Here is a 22,722-nt window from a genome sequence, read left to right as displayed (position 1 = left end):
CTAATGCCCGCGACATCGTCCGCGTGGATTTAGGTTTTTAAAAATCGCCCCTACAACTATCTCTATGCAAATAATCAAGTCGATGGGTTGCTTAGTTGGGCGTAAAGAAAAGACAAACAAACAAAACACTCGAATGTAGTATAAATATTTTACCTATTTAGTATTTCGTATAGGTATCATTATCTGTAGGTGTCTGTCTGCTAGCTTTTCACGGCCCATCTGCTTAACCGATTTTGACGAAATTTTGTACAGCAAAATCTTAGTATCAGTTTCGAATTTTAAAATTATCTCTGGTCTTGTTTGGTGGTAGGCTACGGCCGTGACTAGTTACCACCCTATCGGCAAAGCCGTCTCACCAAACATTTTAGCGTTCCGGTACGTTGCCGTGTATAAACCCATAAGGGGTAATGGGTTTCATAAAAACTGCCATACCGCTTCTAACATACTCCGCTTCCATCTTAGACTGCATCATCACTTATCACCGTAATATTATGATATCGCGGTTAGTCCTTCACTAACTTGTTAATAGAATTTAAAACAATCAAATGAAATAAAACTGAGTCTACTCTATTTCCACCGGCTGTCTCCGTAGGTGCGCGTTGCACCGTATCGTACAAATTTTTCGATAGTCGAGAACTTCGGCTTGTCTACCTTCGAAACGTTAAACGGCGAATTGTTCCGATAAAGACAGATCGGTAACGTCCTGATATCCCCTATCTCCAACTCTTTACGGTTATTCCCCCATAAAGGCAACTTTAAGTAAAAACAACTTTACAGCCATCGATTTATTGCCTTCTTTTTATTATACCTACTGCGGTATTTTTACTGCAACGGACGCGGACATTACTTTGGTGACAAAGTATGTAGTTCACCCGTCTTGCGAGAATTAGGGTCCCGGGTTTGATTTCCGGCTAAGTAATAGTGAACAAGAAAACATTTAGGTACCTAATTACCTTAAAATATGAACAAAACATCACGATTTCTACCTCGTCTACAGTACGCGAACGAAAGTGATGAACATCGGCCTTTAGAATGACATTTCATCTTTGTAGAGCGTTGTCTCTGTCACTCATACCCATATGACGCTTTGTCGGTCTCAATGACTGAGAGAGTCACTTTTGTAGAACTCTACAAATAAATAAATAAATAATAAATAAATAAATAACCTTTTATTTGGGACCATAGCGCACAGTACAAAACAGAACAACACCAGACAAACGTACATAAACAAAACAAAAAAAAAAACACAACAAAAAACAGAGCATGAAGACAAAAAGATCACAAATACTTAACTAATACGTACGGCTTTCCATGCATTTCAACCGAGAAAACAATCGCACTTACTTAGCTCCTATAGATAGTGTACGACTGTACGTGTATAGAGGCGGCGATTTTCCCAGCCGAATTGCATGGAATTACAGTAAAATTAATCTAAAATAAAATAAAATAAATGTCTGACATAAACCCGAATGCGTGTCTGTGGCGCATAGCTGTCCCAAAAAAGGGAATTGCCTCAGCGTAATGCTGTAGTAGTGTATGTGGGTACACTACCTCAGCGCTGTTTTTCAGGCATCCCCTGAAAAATTCCGCTCGACGTCCCGGACCGGTCCGGGTTTCATAATTTATCTGTGCGATTGACCCCTCGGCGTTAAATTGACATACTAATATCTATGGATGGGCGAAAAATTGTCTGAAACTGAGTATTTTTCTCGGTCGGTGGTCTGGCATAGTAACTAATACTTACTTAGTAAACTAACTGACTTTTTATTCAAAAAACAAGGCTTATGACGAGTCCCCCACGGTGTGCGAGGGTTAGATTCTTGGGTAGTCTCTAGAAACCTCCCAGTGCTAATTATTTAGGCCGCTTTCCAAGATACTGGAATGGTGGGTGATCGATACCTCAAGAACTCAAGCAAGTGCTTCCAAAGTCTTTTGCTTTTCTAAGAGTATCTTTTTGAGCTTAGACTTGAAAGCAAATACTGACTTAAGGTGCTGTACTGGAGGTGGGATAATGTTCCAGATCCTGGAAAAAGCAAGCCTGAAACTCCCTCGGAATGCTGCTGTTCTATGCCTTGGCACGGCCATTTGACACGCTGAACCTCTTGGCGTAAACCTGCTCTGCTGTCTTGCCCATTTAATCTGTGTGAAAAGATATTCTGGTTTTCCAGTGGAGATCACCCCAAATAACATAGTAGCCAAGTGCAGATTCCTTCTAGCTGACATATTTAAGAGGTTTGCTTTGTTGAGGTAAGGACTAATATGTGAGCGAGGAGCAATGGGGAAACAGAACCGAGCACAGGCATTTTGGACTCTCTGTATTAGCTTTTTGGTTCTTCCAAGCAAACATGGTCCATATGCTGTGTCTGCGTAGTTTAACTTTGACAAAATAAGTGAATCACATATTCGTATTCTGACTTCTACGCTAAGGTAAGATCTTATCTTGTAAAGCACTTTTAATCTGTAGAAGCAGTTTTTGACTGTATTCGAAATATGTGATTCAAAGTGCAAGTTTGAATCAAAGATTACTCCCAAATTTCTTGCCTCAGTTACTTTTTCTACACTAGTATTTCCTATTCTGACTTGTGTACCCAGAGACTCAATTGTTTTTGTCATCTTATTTGTTCCTAGTATCATGTACTTAGACTTGAGAGGATTCAATAATAATGAGTTTTTCTCTGACCAGTTAGATACTCTATTTAAATCTTCATTGATTTTAAATTCTGCGTCTGCTGCGTCTTGTGGTTTGAAAGAGAGATATAGTTGCACGTCGTCAGCATATAGATGGTATTTGCAGTTGGAAAAACAGTGAACTATATCTGCTGTATAAATAGCAAAAAGCAATGGACTGAGCGCGGATCCTTGAGGTACACCTCGAAGTACCGGAGATGTTGACGAAATCAGTTTAGTACCATCACTTTTAATTATATGCACAGATTGGGCCCGGCCACTGAGGAAGCTATTGAACCACTTTAAGGTCGACATTCCAAATCCATAATATGACAGCTTTGAAAGTAATAGTGTGGTATCGATTGAGTCAAACGCACGAGAGAAATCAAGCAGCACCAGGATGGTTCCCATACCCTGATCTTGTGTCAAATCTGCTGTCTCCTTCTAAAGATCAATGGTCATCACTTTTGGCCCCGTACTGTTAGCGGTTATAACAATAAAGATACATTTTAAAATAGTGTCATAAAAACTTTTTCACTTTATTTATTTATTTTTATTTCTCATGTACCAAAATTGTACTTACAAAGTAATACTATATTAAGTTACATTGGAAATGCTTATCTCTAAACAGAGATTTCTGCCATCTTCCCATTCAATCTACCTACCTATTTAAAATATAAAGATCATAAACCCTACTTAAAATAATAAGATAGGTATTGCGTTTCATTAAGCTATCTAGATTATGTATGTAGTTTTTTAGTTGTACATTCTCAAGAGCAATAAAAAATAATCACCATACAAACAGAAGCGCTCTAATTATAAAACCTCTAATCCGACACCCCGCCACTTATCGTCAGGCATCATCGAAACTAAAGGGAAACGAGTCGCAATCCCACATCAAATAACTGGAGGAATGACGTACAGAACAAACTTCGCATTTTGTACTACGAACACACGGGCTGCGTGTTCGGTGAGCGATTAATAATATGATCGCCACGTACGAGTACATTAGAATGGAATTGGCGCTCTACAGACCAAGGCCGCGAGCCCAACCGAAACCACTATGCTGGGCGGCACAAAAGTCATGGCATCTGCGGCATGTTCCGTTCGCAGTTAGTGATGAAACCAGGCCTGGCAACTCAGTGCCTGGCAAAGAACCGCAATTAGCTGGCATGCCTCCGGGCAGTACGTGCAGCCATGATTGTTTCAAAATAAGTCCGCCCGACCCGACGGCTTTGATGTGAAGCATGTCTTTTCTATATGACCTAATTAATATAGGTACCAGATTGACGTGAAAATTGTACAGTTTCTCTTCTATATCCCTCTAAAGGAAACCGCATTTAATGACGTCAGTTACTTGTGTAATTTTTTTACAATGCCGGGGATTTTTTTAGGTATATAATTATTACTATATGTTTGTGTAGGTATTCATTACCAGTAGGTAGAAGTAGAAGTATAGGTACTTGGCTGGAGGCTGGACGAAAATTACCAACTGTTTTGCGTGCTTGCGTCAAAATAGAACGAGAATATGTGATCATCTGGCGAATGCCAATTAGAACACCTATTCGAGATCAATATGTTTGTCGGTGTTTGTACGAGTAAAATTCGCGCGAACTTGCGATGATCGCGTTATCGCGTTGTATTAGGACAACGCCTGACTGTTCCACACTTTAACGCGACTGGCGAGTCGTAATATTTTATCGTTCGTGTGTCTCACAAGTGAAATGCCAGATGAATATTGTTTCAAACGGAATTAGGCACGCGCCGCAGGGACGGGGATCACTTATAATTGTTATTTTATTCATAGAAACAACACTCCTACGGGACACTGGATAGGTGAACAAATATTTTGACTCGTCGAGCACCTTTTAGCACGTATATGATGTTATGAATGACGCAACTCGACTTTCATGCATAGTTTCATTTCATCTATTTTTACAGCCATGCCAGCCAGAATACCTTACGTTTTTATAGATTGACTTGTTCATAATTATGTTGTCTTTTAGGAAAGAATTAACAAAATATAAATATTAAATGCTTTGTTTCTGAAATTTTTTTAGCACACAAAACGCTTTGTGGTTAATAATTTTATATTTAAATCTCATCTATTAAAATAAATTGAGAGTCATATTGTGATACTGATGATGTTGGTGTGATATTTTATTAAACTTATGTGGGTATGTTAGCAACAAAGAGTTAGTTCTCATTAATTACTGCTCTTTTGATTCAAACAGACGTCATTTGTATTTCAATGCCGAAAAATGCAGTGATTAATGCGCGATCAGCATTAAACTGCATCTTGACTTTATACCAGGTGAAATTGTAATCAAACACTCGAATAAGAAACAATAGCACTGAACGTTTCTGCATGATACAAACCGCTTAAAATGGAATGCCATTGCTGCATTCATGTTTCCTATTGCTGCCACGTAGGTATAACCTAAATACCTACCTTCAAGACAAGAGTGAATAATCATCTTTCTAGTGCACGTGTGCTCCAAATATTACTTTTTATCATCAGGATTGTCTTTAAGCGCAAGCCTATCTCACAGAAAAATATTGTATGCTTCACACTTAAAGGGAGAAAATCGGAATTCGTAACTTAATGCGGACGAATTTTCCCGCAATTTAAATACGGATTATGAGCGCCGTAACCTGTAGCCACAAGATAACCCTGGAATCGTCCGACTATCCCGCCCAATCATCCCGCAAATCCCGTATCATTAAGTATCGCTAAGAAAGCGATTCGCGGTCATTACCATGTTAATAACGTGGGGGAAACTGCGATTAATCAACTTGACGTTTAGACACCGAACTAACCTCTGCGGTTGAGACAATTTTATGCATAGGTTTTCGATTTGGTACCGTGTCGTAAAGACGTGCTTAAGTCTGCATGAATATTCTAATGTTAATTTGGTTTGGCGACCTCAATTATAATAAGCTTGGGGTTCTGCAAAACTTAAATACTTCAGCGAAGTTTGATTTAAATTACCTACTGCTAAAAAAGTACAAACAATTTCTTTATGACGCGACTTAGTCCACGTACATTTAAAAATCTCGTGGAAACTCTTTGATATTAATTCAAGACAGAAGTAGCCTATGTCCTTACCCGAGAAGCAAGCTAGTGAAAAGCTAGTTGACAGCTGATAGTCACTTTCGCATTTATAATATTGAGTATAAAAAGAGTAAGTAACAGTTGATTTTTTCACCAGTTCTTCTGAGTAGAATCTGCCCTGAATGTTGTTGTTCATTAAATTAACATTAACTGTTGAAATTGCCGCAAGCTGTGTGAAAATATGAAATGCAGCCAGTATTCTTGGCACCATGCAACGCGGGTATTATTTGTATAGTAAGTAATTAGATAAGGCTAGCTTAAGTCTTATAGTATTATTTTTATTTAAAAAAATCAAATCAAAATTGTTAGTGCCGTCCATACTCAAAGACAAATTCACGCACAGTTAACTTAAAAGAGACTCTGCCGTAAGTTGGCTTACATTAAATAAATATTTTTCTTCGTTTTCTATTTGAACAAAGTGCTCGCCACAATTTTGACAAAAAATAAGGCAATTACACTCGCATTTTTATAATCCTCATTTAAATTATAAAAGCCTGACTAAATACAAATCCAACATAACATAATGTGCATAATCTACGGGCTCACCGCGACGGTCAAAAGCTGATATTTCTCCTTTTAATCCCTGTCAGATTATTTAAATTCCCACCTGCGAACAGAAGCTTTGCCTTCCGGTTTTTTATGTAACGAAATAAAATATAAAAATATTCGTATTTGTTTTGGACGGACGGGAATCCTTTAATTTTCGGCACGGCTGCGTGACAGTTCACCCACAGTCGGCCTGCAGTTTTTGGGTCGCTTTGACGAAAATGTTTTCACGTTTCATGTTTTCTAATTTCATATTTTGTTTTTGTTTTAACATAATTTATAAAAAATAAATGTTATTTTTTGTGCTTTGTTGAAAACTTTTACAAAAAGGTTTGTTGTAGGCATTGACTTATGGTTAGTGGTATTGTTTCAAGTAGCGTCGATACATTTTCATTTTAGAGGCCGATTTCATAAATTCGAACTAAATAAATAAATACCTCTCTGGTAAAATTTGCTGGCTTCTTAATCAGAATAAATATTTATTTAATTTAAATCTGTCGAGATTCAAATAAAATAAATATTTATTCTGATAAAGAAAGCAGCAAATACCAAACAGGTATTTTTTTATTTTTTTCTCAATTTACAATTTATTTTTTGGAATGCGACTAGAAATCCTGCATGGACTCAAGGAAATCCTGCATTTCAAAAAGCCTTTTTATAAAAGCTATCTAGAACGAAGTTGAGGACGGGTTTTAAAATGAAATTGCCATCATGAAACAATTAGATTGTGGGCATTGTCCAACCACCAAGAACAGAAAAGCGTTTCAGACTGGAATGCAGCAATTGTTGCGACTCGTTTTATACCGTGGCTGTTGCCGTCGTTTTATTTGCTCCTCTCTACTTTAAATTCTTTCCACTCGTAGTGCTTTATGTAACTTTTTAACTTTTTCGCGCACCCGTAGCACGCAGCGTACCGCGAGAACGTTCCATAATGAAAACAACTTTTTGAATTAACGTCGCAATGGAGTTTTTGCCATTCGGCTTTCAATTGAAATATAAAACTCCTGTATCGAGCTTGAAGTTATGCGAAAAAGCGCTCCCGTTTTTAAATCCTTTCGTTTCACATACGAGAGGCTTAATTTACAGTCGTATTTGAGTGCTCTGTATATTTTATTTTAGCTTACATGTTAGCGAGCAACTTGGACTGTGCTTCTCGAAACAAAATGGAATATATTATTTTTTAAATGCTCACTTTTAATTAGTTTTTTAAATATTACCTGTTCAAAAAAATATGCTAATGATTTAATAATTATTTATGCATTGGGATTAGAATTTTACAACTTAGATGAATAACAGAGTTCGTTCTTGTTGGAATTTGAAAGTGACTAAAAAACAACTATCAAAACTCCATGAAGTGCCTGGGAAATTTCAAACAAAGAAATAAGTGGCGCTTTAGAAAATATTGCCGATTACCATGCCATCGATTTATAAACTGAAACAAACCTTGATTGCGAACGACACCTCCAATTGAACGGATTGCTCAAAAGCACGACCACAACAAGGCAACCGATAAATCACGCGCCAACTTCAAATAGAAATGTCATATTATTTCCACAAAAGATTTAACTGGAAAATAAATTATATTTTCCCCCCTATCCGCTATTGTTCACGGACGTGTGGAAGCCGCACCATTCTCTGCGATATTTAAAAAACCATTAAGTGCAAGCTTTTGTATGGAAAAATTCAGACGGTATTGTATCTAATTGTCTTGCTTTTGAATGCGATATTTTCACTAACAAATAAGGCTTGAATGTGGGTTATGGTTAAGTCTTTGTGTAAGAAAACAACATTTAATACTACATAAATACACCCAATGAAATATGTAACCCATTTTCCATCTAGGCGCCATTTCTGAGACCCAGGTTCTGGCTTAGTCTAAAGAGTCAAAGAATTAGCGCGAAAATACCTACCTATAGAAAAACTCAACTGTTATCAAAATATTTTAGGTAGGTACCTACCAACCTGCTTATACTAAGTCATAAATGCTCAATTATTTTTGGACATAAACTTGTATTCATTAAGTTTGAAAATAATATGTTTGCCAATGCAAACTTAAATCACACTTAAGTAGGTACTTACACATATCAATATGTAACTAATCTGCAATGTATAGCACTTACCTCTATCCGGATGATTGTTCGTAAACACCATCCTCGTAGCATATTTCCGTCACGCGCTCGCCAACAAATCCGTGAATCGCCATAAATTCCGCGCAGCCTGATTTACAGCCTCCAACTAAATGTTTGATTTGTGCTCGTAAATCGAGATGAGCCGTTCAGGCACGCAGCTGATCCTTGATTTTTTTTTACTTTTGCCAAATGTGGATAAAGCCGTATTATCCTCAACGAAATAGTACACGAAGGTGATTTAAGCAAAGGCTATCCAGCGCGGAAACACAACCAAGTAGGTATTCTTGGCACCATTCTATGGGAACATAATTTAGTAGTTAGACTAGCTAAGTACAAGTTTTATTGTAATATGTTCAAATAATAAAAAATTAAAAGGGTTTGTACAGGAAACGCAGGTGATGTGCGCTGGACCGTAAAACAATACGAAAATCTTCGTCCATCATAGTGTTAAATTCGAGCATCCAGCTGGTCCGACTGCTGAATCTTGGAACATGTTTATTATAATAGTGAAAACTTTGTTTGCGCAATTCAAGCTCCATAGTAAGTGATTGAAGATAATATCTGTGGCACCATCTAGTGTCCATCTAGTTCCGAGAAATCGGCTACATAGGTAATTATACCTACAAGAAACGCTTAAAAACTACGGTAAGTTCACTTTGTAAAATGCAGTTCAGTCAAGCTTGTGCTTATTCAAGTTTAGAAATATAAAACGCAAGGTCGGCTTTCAGTTCACAAACTGAACTACATTTTTCAGTATAAAGTGCATATTAATTTTTCGAGTATTTTAATCATAATCCAGCCATAAAGCAAATCCACGTCTGAAAAGCGACTAATTAAGAGTTGCATAGCCGCTATGAATTAATGCAATAATACAAAAGTACCAAGTTTAATTAGTAGCTTAATTCAGAGCTAACTTGCAGAGCGAGCTCCATTCAAACCTACTAATGTGTGAGAGCGATAACGTATAGCTTTATAGTAAACTGCCAACTGGGATAACATTAATTAATGTATACTTATATACTTATATCTATAGCTAACTCACCGTTTCTATTTGGTCTGCATTTTGAAAGGAAATCTATCTTTGTTTACTAATAAAATATTATAAGTATTTTTTCTTTCAAACGTAGAACAACGTAGATCAGTAAAAATGTTGACGAAAATGGCATCACTACATATTTCAGGATTGCAGGCCACAGCTTACTGAAGAATTAGTAGGTAGATGCAGATTATTGCAGTAGATTAATGCTGCTGATGTCATTCGCTTTTTAATAACTTACCTATTCGTATATATATAGGTTTCGGCACTAAAATTACATGAAAATAGAATAGAATTTCCACGTCGCCGAGGGCGGCGAATAAATCCGATAAACAGCAAGCTACGGCTGCAATGTCGTTAATTCGACGATTTAAATCGGAAACACGCGATAAATTCCCGCACGCGTTTGGTTTCAAACAAGGCCCAATTTGGATACTACAATGGTAACTATTGAACTCGTGTAAATGTCCCGCTGAGGCCTTTTTATGCATACTAATTATTAGGGGTGACATCCGATAATTAGGTATAGTGTAATTAGCATTAACTAGATTTAGCTCTAGGATCATCATCATCATCATCATGATCAACCCATCGCCGGCTCACTACAGAGCACGGGTCTCCTCTCAGATTGAGAAGAGTTTTAGCCATAGTTTACCACGCTGGCCAAATGCGGATCTTCGCACACCTTAGAGAACATTATGGTGAACTCCCAGGCATGCAGGTTTCCTCACGATGTTTTCCTTGAGCTACTAAAATAAAAATAAAAAATAAAAAAAATTACTTAAAGAAACTTAACTGCCTTGTTGTTGTACTGGTTAGCCCGTTTGACTGCCTATGACCCGTTCATAGAGGGTCCTCCATGCCTCGGATATCACGTTCAGCGGTCTGCACCTGATCACTCTCCGGTCGTGTCGGATTGCCGTTTCATTGGACTATAAGAATGCAAAAATAGAGAGTGCGCCTCACCCACGTAGATGGCTAATCTCAATTTCAGGCTAAAGAGAAAAACACACTTCTCTTTTCATAATAGAAAAGCACCATACTAACTCTTCTATATGTTTACCTTCATAAATATATAAATTAAGTGTCAACTTAAAACTTAAGATAATAACGACTAAGTAACGTGATTTAGATAAGTACACAGTAAAGATCATTGTATTGTAACAAAATACTATCTATGAACTATAACCAGATATAATTTCCCCTCTTCACATGAGAACGTGTATAATAAAGAATAGTTTTTCACAGTGAATGGGAATAACTTATTTATGATAAATCGTATAAATCATTTTGCTAACGCTCGACTTGCCGCGATAAAAGCAAACGAATAAACTTTTGTGTGATTCCTAAGCGAGATACTACTGCGGTGGATACAGAAAGTTGGCACTGCTGCCTGACTTTATACAAAAAGAATATTGGGGATATTCTCTCTGTAGTATTTTATTAATTTTATTATTTAAATTTTTTTTTTTTTGTAATATTTTTTGTCATATACCTACTTCATTTCGATGTGCATGATTCTAAGAACATGATATTTTATAACGATGCTAAAAACTATTAATTAAATCGTACATACTTGTAAAGAAAAATCATTGAACTATCGGACGAGAGTACAATAAATAAATAATTAGTTTACATGAAAAAAAAACATTCTTTTCTATTCTATTCTATTCTAGTGTAATGTAAGCTTATATGGTATTTTTAATAAGTTCTTTAGATTTAAACATATTTGACATAGGTAATCATGAACTTAGTTTTAACATACAACAACTGAAAATCAAAACCATAACTAATCAACATAATAACTAATAAATATATTATTAGTGTAAAACATAACTAAATAGAAGAAGCATTAAAGTTGTATGATAAACTTTGACGTTATCACCACACACCAAGAATCCATGTCCACACAAATCTCACGTTGCCAATTGAAATGAGAACGTTTTTCTTACCTCATCTTCCGGCCTATATGCCACTTGTAATGCGTTTAATATTTCACGATATCGCCGTCGGCGTATCTGTAGTGCCATAAATAAGCAACAAAAAGCGTACGCGGACGTGGGGGGCGGCTGGAATCGAACTTATCAATATGATATTAGCTGTGTGATGCTCTTCTTTTTTAAATGGATTGTGATTTTTTAATCATGTCTGCGGGATGCCTTTTACGATACTTTTCATACTATTTGAAATATATTTCTCTTCTAAAGAATGATATTTTTGCAAAGATGCAATGTATAATTTTTTAACTTCATGGTTTTTTGCTCACTTAGCTATGCTATCCAATACTTATGCTTTTCAAAATAACATGGCTATAAATAGAATTCGCAATTCATTGGCCAGCATGTGGATCACAAAACAAAGCAACTCAAAAGGGGTTTCTAAAAAAGTGGTACTCATATAGGTACTCAATTATAAGGCGTCGTGTCTCAACACTGTATAAAAACATAATAACCAACATTTTACCCAAAAGAGTTACAGACGCGGTTGTGTAATAAAGTATCGGAATCCCTCAGAACACTTCTAATATGATTGTAATCTACATATTATTCCAATAAGTGTGTTTCCTCCAATATTGGCTGGAACAAGTCGACCCTCGGTAAGTTTCACCTTTTATTGTTTTATTTATAACTTTGTGATTGATGACGGCTGCGGCCAAAGTTGGCTTCATAAATATTGAGGCGAACTCACGCTGCGCAATAGTTTTCCTAACTGAATGCTTTTTGCAAAAATGTTTTCTTCTCACTTATTTGCCTCTAAGATTTCGCGGAAATGAGGATAAGTACGTAAAATACTTGCTTTAAGGCAAGTGGACACTTACTATGCATTTCAATTGAGAAAACCATCAGGAAGGGCAAGGTATGTAGGTACTTTATGTAACGTGCAAACCTATAAGACATGTTCCGGCAACACAAAAAATCTACTGATTTGACAATAGTAAAAGTTAGTCGAATATTAAAAAACCTGAAAGTTATTTTTTCTTGCGTAAAAAATTTAGCAGAACAAGAAAGCAATCTCGAGTTTCACTACATTAATTTTATTAATAAACAAATAAGTAAAAAGATTTGCTCGACTGTTTTTCTCTATCACATTCTTTATACGGCAAGCATATTATAGAGCATATACTTACCTAATGGGATAGCTGTATTAACAAAATGGGGTTTTATTTGTAGTCTCAGTTTCTGTTATATTCGTAGCTTATAAAACTTCATCTATCGCTACTTACCTAGTATTTTTGAATCAAGTAATAATACTTCGAATTTATTCGATTTTTGGTTCGAAAAGCTTATCTAAAAAACATAACGATTGCTTTGCCGCTGCCAGTCGTTTGCGATCGTAAAGTTGATATTAAGAATCGTGTTGTGAGCCCACAAATAGTGCGTTATCAGCAATCAACGGGAGGCCCACGCCGAAGCGCTGGACAATTCAATTTGCATAAGCATTCATAGTTATTGTTTTTGTTTTTCAAGCGCATCGGTTTCACTTTTAATGGAGGGGAAAGTCCACTTTTAAATAATCATAGACGAAAACAACTTTTCTATCTTCTCTTCTATATTAAAATAAAATTGTGGTAAGTAATAGTAGTGTATCTATATATTTTACACCGCTGCCTAAAAATCATAATTTTTTCATACAACCATACATACAAAAATGAACCCTGAATACATTTTTTCAGGGTTCTTTATGTATGTGTGTGAGATTCTTTATTCCACTATAATTTCTAAAGGTCAGAATAGCTTTGCATGTATAGGGTATCTTTAGAATCCTTACTTACCCTGATTTACAGTGGCTATAACTTTTTGAAAATTGTTTTTTTTTAATTATTACTTCCTTGACAGTGCGCATGTAACACAATAAGTACTAAACGTGAAGAAACTTTTGCAGTTCAATAGCATATTTAGTCTAATTTTTGTTTCAATTTCAAACAAAACAGGTCTGCGAGACCTAAAAAATCCGGAGATGGATTGGGCTGAGTTTAATATAAATACCTAACTTCCTGCTTTTATTTATACGAAGGACATAAGCCTGAGTCCATGCCAAGCCATGAGTATTTAAGTTGTAGCTTTTTACCACTAATTAGATACCTTATGGTTGTTTAATCCATTATTACATTTTTAATCTTCTTCCTTTTCGAATAGGTTCGTAAACTAAGTTTTATACGAAAAATATCTAAAGTCAAAACGCTAAAATGTAAATACCATTTGTAACCCGACAGGTATGACTATAAGAATAAACGGCCCCGTGCTATCAGTAAAGGTGGCGCGACAATAGCATTTGAAAAGCGATAGGGCGATATCTAGTGAATGAAGTGCCTCCATAAAGTGGTGTGCACAAAGAAACGTCCGCGCGGCCCGGCGGCCGATAGCACAATGCGGCAAACGACGTCGGTACTTCCTGTTCCGGCCGCGGCACCACCGTCGCACATATTTATGCCCGTCGCTTCCTCCGCCATATGCGTACCTCCCCCCACTCATTTACACAAAACTCGAGTTTTTCAAGCACCTGTGTTTACACGAGTGCCGTAACGGACGTCGGCTTTTTAAACTCGTTTAGTCCAATTTTTCATATACCAGGGAGTACCTACTGGGTATTTTATTCAATATCAAGCTTAAAAGTTTTGTGTCTCTGACACCAATAGATTATACTTACCTGAGTGTAAATTTTAAAAAAATTACGACGGGATAACAATTTTTTTTTTAATTATGTGGAGATGTCGAATTATTTAATTCTATTTTTAATTTTTGTAAGGCGTAGGTATAATTTAGTACTTTATTATTATTTGTTTACCATAAAGAGATCGGTACGTTACTTATTTTACATTTATTTTATCGATCCCATGAAATAAAGATATTTAGACCTCACACATACTTTTGTCATAAGGGCGTAAATAAGCCTTAAGTAAACAGTGTGTGTTTTATTGATTAGGCTAATTATTGTGTGTTTAAATTCGACGCATAGAGCCCGCAGCGGTTCAAGCAAAGTTTCATATAAATTTTGTACAACGCTAGTTGACGTTAACTTCGTATCTTTGTCTGATGCTTAGACCGTACGTATAGGCGAACGAGGGGAGGCGGAGGATGTTTTAGGAGATACCAGCCACCATCTTGAATCAATCAGGAATTAATTATATGCTCTGTGAAATGAAGACTGATTTGATTTTAACTTTTATTCATTTTTGTTATGTTTACAGTCTATGTTCTTGACTTGAAAAATAAGTAAACTTATCAATATGATGACCTAACCCTAGATTGGTTTTGACAAGGAAACATAATATGGTGAGATCGATTAGGTAGTATAATAATAGCCCTAAGTTTTTGCTAGCGTTCTGGTTACACCTTGTATAGGCTACCATTTATCTCGGAAAATCGAAGAGTTCCCTTAGAGTTTAAAAAAATTTAAATCCACGCGGACAAAGTTGTGGGCATCATCTAGTAGGTATTAAGTACAGTACGGAGCAGAAAGTAATGTGCCTTGAAGTTGTGTGTTGTGACCTTTAGAAGGAGATTACAGATTTTGTAGAGCACTGTGTCAGTCGTTGAGACCCATAAAACGTCATATAGGTATAAGTGACAGAGACAACGCTCTACAAAGCCGAAATATCATTCTTAAAGGCCGATGTACAATACTTTCGGCCGCGTACTGTATATGATATTTAGCTTCTCATGGCTTGAATATTTGCGGGCGAATAAACAGCTTGCATTATTTTAGTGAAACCGAGCAGTTTCTCAACTTGTTGGGAAGTTGGGAAGCTAAAACTTTACAACTGTGCGATTGTTTAGATATTTGGAAAGGTACACCACGAGCGGGCGGCGTCAAAGGGAAACTTTCGAACGGTTTGCAATATACCGGTTTCTATTCAATAACAATTGTAAATAGAAATTAATTGGAGGTAAACTACTTTTCATTATTAGGAGCAAGTTTAAGTTGTCATATAATTTGCAGAGAGTTACTTACGTATAAATTAATATTAATACGTAATAATTATATTTTTTTATAGCGGGTACAAACAGCATTGCAATCCGCTTAGACGTTTAGAAGTTATAGAAGAATTTTGTTATAGTTTGTATTTTATAGCAGTAGGTATAATATAATTCATCCTTAACGTTGAATTACAGACGAACAAATCAAATCAGCTCAGTTACCTGTACGGGAGGAATTCCTCGACTCGAGTGGCTCTTAGCGACTGAGTTTAGACTCGCTCAATGTTACAAAGGCATGCCATTCCCGAGTAACCAAAGCATCACTCAACTAAAGATCGATGAGTAGTCTGAATAGTTGATTATTTAGTATCGTCAATGTTGTTGTCCAGGGACTGTCGGAACCCGGACTCTCAGTGACATTTAAATCGTAAATCTCTGGTTTCGTTTGTGACAGACCTACCTATCGGTAGGTCTGTCACAAATATAGTGGCAGCCAATATCTATACTAATATTATAAATTAGCTTATGCCCGCGACTTCGTCCGCGTGGACTAACAAATTTCAAACCCCTATTTCACCCCCTTAGGGGTTGAATTTTCAAAAACCCTTTCTTAGCGGATGCTTAGGCCATAATAGCTATCTGCATGCAAAATTTCAGCCCGATCCGTCCAGTAGTTTGAGCTGTGCGTTCATAGATCAGTCCGTCAGTCAGTCAGTCAGTCACCTTTCCTTTTATATATTATATAGATTTAGATGCATTTGACTTTTAATTTAGTTTCACGTTATACAATTACACGGGCACAAGGGTTTACATACAAATCTTTAAACTCGCATAACTTTAAAATCCGATACTTTTACAGAAATTTGGCAAACAACAGACCCAGATATTGGTTTTTAGATAGTGTCTACAAAATTTTATGGAGTTAATATTAATATTCAAATGAAAACCAAACAACGTTTGTATAAAAGTGCGGGGGAGCGCGCCAAGAAAGCTTGTCTGAACTCAGGCAGCTCGTGTGTGACGTTTTTTATTACACTCAGTGTCCAGAATATTACTCACAATGTAAATGGGTACTAAGCAAAGCCAGAATTCCAAAGCGTTAAAGACAATATAATTAAAAATGCGATACTCTAAACCCATGTTAAATTATTCGCAAGACGTAGAAAGCGTAAGTGAAGACGTCAAGAGTCGAGACCCTTCTTAGAGTTTCTTACTCGCGTGGGTTTCACGTTGCTTAATAATTAATGAGTGATTAAATATTCACGTGCATGAAAAGTTAGAAAGCGAAGATTTGCGAAAGATTTTGTAGACTGTGTGCCTTTTGTTTGACAATAAAGGTGATAGCTCATTAGAGCCACTCGGCACGCGACCTGCACCGCCTCGCCTCGAACGGTTAGTAGGTATACTTTATATGGATTTCTATGGATATACGCTTAATACATCAACTTCATAAAGTCAGCGGATCGCCTAGCTCGCTGATGCTATGTTGATGGAGCGTATTTAAATAGAATACCTATGTGAGTGATAAGTGAAAACACCAGCGTATAAATTTGTTAAAAATCACACATTCTGCTTATACCTATACCAAAGACATAATCCTTTATGCTAATACCAATTTGTTATCGTAAGCCTAAGAAGATTTGTCTCGAACAATAAACTATGCTTATCTTACGTAAGGAGTTCGGTGAAAGGGCCAAGGAAGGGCCCTCGAAGGGACAAGCTAAGTGAGATGCCACTTAAGCAATTATCTTAGACCCTGCCAAGGTGCTGTGATCTACTGCCTCGGGGCAGGTAGGTACATTTTCGGTAGATTTATGGAAATGAACGACAGGTTACTACGTGAGCATATAACGTTCTAAGATAATATTTTAAGTAACTGAGGTAGCTGTGTAGTGGAGAATTGGGATTATGATTTACAAATCAACTGGGGCTTTTTAGCCCCAGATTGGGTGCCAAATGACAAAGATGGAACTAGAACCACTGAAATCTGAAAGGTCGTAGATTCAAATCACACCCGTTTAACGTTGCCAAGCGTCCAACATTAGCCGGACAAGTTTGGCTTTTTATACCCCTGTCCAGCCAAATATTTTTTGGTCCACCCCTAGAAATTATGCTTGATATATCTATTTCTAATATCTGATCCTGACTCACTCACTGAAAAATCCTAATTCACTCACTGATTGACTAATCAACGCCCAGCCCTTCCTAGAAAGCTAAAATGTTGTCCAGAGGTTGCCTCTATATTGTAAACAAGTAATAGGGCCGGATTTTTACGAAATTCCCACGGCATATGTATGAAATAAAGATAATTTATACTGTCGTTATTTATAGAAAGTTAAACATATCGATAAAATTGAACAGCTCATGTATTAACCGGCTATTTCATGCAATATTTCGCATGGACGAGATTGTGCATCGCAGCCGACACGTGCATGCAATCAGTCATGCGCCGCGTGTTTGTCGCTTCGGTCCGGAGCGGGTGGCGCGAACCGGCGATGGTTACCCGCTGCATCCTAAATATTTGCGACAATATTGGTGATCTGCATAGAAACCTAGCATGTTATCCTTCACCCAAGCATAGCTTATAATTTCAGATCGATTTACAAGCAACAGTGAAACAATAATGTATCGTAACCATGCTGTATTTTTATAAATCTTTTTTACTCCTTTGCCCGCCAATGCATTTACAACTTTACTAACTGCGGCACTCAGAATCGCTTTATCGTTACTTAAGGCATTAATTAGTATGGATAAGGAATGCCTTTAGTAACGATTATGCGACTCTGAGTGCGGCTGTTAGCCTTTGATGGCATAAAGGGCGTTGGGAAAGCATTGGTGTATTACAGGCGATAGGTACGGTTAACTAGGTACCTAGGTACTATCTATTAGGTATTATTTTAAAATATTATTTTTCCATGGACTTGAATCCATCGCCGATACTACATCGCTGCGAATTAAGTACAAGAATTTTGAATAACGCCTTTATAACGCATTCAACGATTTTGGGATGGATAAGAAGTAAGAATTTCAAGGTAGCGTGAACGTCATGCTCATTTTACTCGCTTTTAAAATTTATTATCTACATAATTTTTAATGGAAGTGTATGTTTTCGGTAATCGAAGTACCTACCACCTAACAGCTCCTCTTTCCATACTAATAAGTTTTCAACCGCCTGTCCCCACTGTAGGCAACACAGAAAACCTGCCATCTGTCACCCGTGAGTGGAGGTGTGACAGTGGGAGCGGCGTCGGACGGACGCAGCGAGAGTAAAAGATGGACGATATAAAAGTAATTAAGCGAGATATAAGTACTAGGTGATTAATTAAGCTAGATATAAACTAAGTGGATGTTACAAGTGTACCTGAATATAAGACTGTGGACATCGGAACTGCGTTTGATTCATATTAGGGTCATCCCAAGACTAATAAACCCGGATTGGAGGTTAAGTTGTTTATACCACTGACTGCCAATTTTTTTATTATTATTAGACTTAACTATTTAAAAAAGATTTTTATACATTATCATTATCTGATTATTTAAACATTTATCTTTATTCAAATACATACAAATACTGCCCGTATGCGATCGTTTACAACGATCACGTATGGCGGTGTTGTAATGACTGTTTGTTTAGGCCTGTCCACACTGTGCGGTTGGCTGTTGACACGGCGACATTAGCTGAAATCGACGTGATCTCTATTTCCTCGTTTCTGCTAGTTATGCTAATTGGCGACTTGTACATTTTAGACTGAACTAATCCTATAGTACCGGTCTATCTATAGTTTAGTAAAAGTTTCACCTAGATAATTGCATTAAAGATACATTAAAACCATAAGTATTAAAGCTCACCAATTTTTCTCCAATCCAATCCATCAGCCTGTTTGCGTCCACTGCTGGACATAGGCCTTTCCAAGAGCGCGCCACCAAACACGGTCCTCCGCCTTCCTCATCCAACCGCTCCCCACCACCTTCTTCAGGTCATCAATTTTTCTAGTAAGGTATATCTACGAGTTGTAAAAGTTTTTGAAGACAAAATAAAGTACGATAAGGCTCTCTTGGCACTTGAATGACACTGAAAGGGGGGCGCTGTTGGAGAACAAAGGCTATACAATTACAAACAAGGCTAATATTCAAAAAAGAACAAAAGGGACACTTGACGGCAACGTTAGTTCCGAATTTCGCCACGCGTCTAGATAGCCTTGTCGCACAGTACGATTATCATACTCCGTCATAAGTCCCATAATCTAAATATATAAAAGGAAAAGGTGACTGACTGACTGACTGATCTATCAAAGCACAGCTCAAACTACTGGACGGATCGGGCTGAAATTTTGCATGCAGATAGCTATTATGGCGTAGGCATCCGCTATGAAAGGATTTTTGAAAAATCAACCCCTAAGGGGGTGAAATAGGGGTTTAAAATTTGTGTAGTCCATGCGGACGAAGTCGCGAGCATAAGCTAGTAATATTATAAATGCGAAAGTGTAATTGTTTATTGGTTTGTCCTTCAACCACATTACAACGAAGCAACGGATGGACGTGATTTTTGCATGGGTATATATAGTTCGAAGATCTGCAGACACAGGCTAAGTAGTCTAAATATATAAAAGGAAAAGGTGACTGACTGACTGACTGATCTATCAACGCACAGCTCGAACTACTGGACGGATCGGGCTGAAATTTGCATGCATTTGGTATGCAGATAGCTATTATGACGTAGGCATCCTCTAAGAAAGGATTTTTGAAAATTCAACCCCTGAGGGGGTGAAACAGGGGTTTGAAATTTGTGTAGTCCACGCAGTCGAAGTCGCGAGCATAAGCTAGTCGTGAATAAAACGAAAACGTAGCGAAATTTATGAAAAGGAAAACCATCACGTTTTCTAAATGAGAAAACAAGAGAAAAATTCAATTTTAACTTCTTCATGTAGGTATCTAAGAGAGAGAGAGACCAGCTCTATTTGATATCTTTATAACATTTTAAGCCAAATCAGTTCCTTCACTGTTATAAAGTTAAAAAAATATTGTGAGTCTTTTTTTTAACCGACTTCAAAAAAAGGAGGAGGTTCTCAATTCGTCGGAATCTTTTTTTTTTAGGTTAAATTTTTGAACTTCATTACAGTATTAATCTAGATTCTCACTTCCAATTTTTTACTGCAATTAGAGATTTTACAAGCCACTTAAGATTTACCAAGTATGACAGAAATAAGCCACATACCTAATTTGATGATTTTACGTGAACTTATCAAATAAATTCTTCGATTCATTTACCTACACCTTTACACCCTTTTATTTCTAACCCTAACTTTATCAATTTAGATATAATATTCAAAATGAAAAATGTATTTAAAAATAGATAAGCATCAGTGAAAATAATATCTTAATAGGCAAAATTAATTTGTCGTTTTAATTTCACGAAACAAAATATTATAAAATGAACCTTATCTGTCCATTTAAGCGTAGTCATGTATGAGTACAGTCGAATACAAAATCGATTAGCTATATCAACTTAATACAATTTGATTATGGCAAAATATAATTTACTAGCTGATGCCTGCGACTTCGTCCGCGTGGATTTAAATTTTTTGAATCTCGTGCGAATTTTTGATTTTCCAAGAATATCACTATCTGGGTCTTTAACTATATCCAAGCAAAAATCCGTACCGATCCGTTGCTCACGTTTATACGAGTAACACTTATGGTGTATAGTGTTTTATTTACGGGATCATGTTTTTGGTATTATTAACAAATTCAAAATTTCCTACAAGTAGGTACTTAAATATTATGTTACATAAAAGTGCATCAATGCATGGTTTGTTAAGCTAGTTGGCTTTATATTTGTTTGACTTGTAAAATAAGAAAATAAAAAACACTTATGGGTTAACTTTATAAATAAAATATTTTGTATATACTACATTCCACCCCTGACTGAAAATAAGAAATGAAGAAAGAAAAAGCAAGACCGTAGCGTGTCCCTACAATAGATTATGTCCAGCGGTGGACTTCTATCGGTGATGATGATGATGATGATGAATGAGTTAAAAGCTTTATTTAGTTGAGATAAGTCTATCAAGTTTGTATGTGATATGTTTATGTTAATTTGTTAGTCGTCAAAATCAAAATCTACTGGGCGGATTTGGTTGAATTTCTAATTTTTTTACCTTAACTTATAATTCATATTATATTAAACGTTTTGCAAATTTATCCCATAGGCTACTTTAATCCGGAAAAATCAAATAGTTCCCACGGGATTTGAAAAATCTAAATCCACGCGGATGAAGTCGTGGGCAACATAATTAGTTTACAATATATTATCTTGGTTCAAAGTGGCTTGCTGAGTTTTCACGCATTATGTAAGCGCATGTACATGGTAGCATGTCGAGTCAGCAGATGACCGACAGTAACAAATTTAGTCGGTGGCCGCAAACGCTGTTGTTTTAGGCCGTAGACAAACAGTGCACCGTGACCGGTGCTAATACTTGTTTGCTTTCTGTATTTATGGGTACAGTCGCGCTCACTCGCCGGAATAATTAGCTCGTTATAACAACGCGATGCATGTTATTTTTATTTATATGATTTAGATTAAAAATCCTTGAATCTTCCGTAGCTATTATTTATTGTTGAACGGATATGGGGGCTTCCTACTTCATTCGTTTATTTATTTACATCAAAATAATACTATTGGTCTACCTACTACTTACTTATAAATACCGGTTGAGCCTCAATAGCTCAACCGGTATAGGAGTGGACTGAAAACCGAAAGGTCGACGGCTCAAACCCCGCCCGTTGCACTATTGTCGTACCTACTCCTAGCACAAGCCTGACGCTTAATTGGAGAGGAAAGGGGAATATTAGTCATTTAACATGGCTAATATTATTTTTACAAAAAAAAATCCATATCCATACTAATCCATATACTAATATTACAAATGCAAGTGTGTCTGTCTACCTGTCTGTCTGTCTGCTAGCCTTTCACGGTCCATCCGTTCAACCGATTTTGACGAAATTCGGTACAAAGATAGCTTGCATCCCGGGGAAGGACATATACTACTTTTTATTCCGGAAAATTAAAGAGTTCCCACGGGAATTTCAACAACCTGAATCCACGCGGATGACGTCGCGGGCTTTTCCTAGTATTATAAATGCGAAAGTGTGTCTGTTTGTCTGTCTGCTAGCCTTTCATGGCCCATCCGTTCAACCTATTTTGACTAGTTGGTATAGGGATAGCTTGCAAATTGGAACGGACGGAACAGTAGGTACCTAATTAGCAGCAACAAGAACAAGTATTCAAAAATTTCGTGCTACGTTTCGTAG

The sequence above is a fragment of the Maniola hyperantus genome, chromosome 6, assembly GCF_902806685.2.
Source record: "Maniola hyperantus chromosome 6, iAphHyp1.2, whole genome shotgun sequence".
Classification (NCBI taxonomy): Eukaryota; Metazoa; Arthropoda; class Insecta; order Lepidoptera; family Nymphalidae; genus Maniola; species Maniola hyperantus.
Note: the sequence above shows the minus strand (reverse complement) of the source record.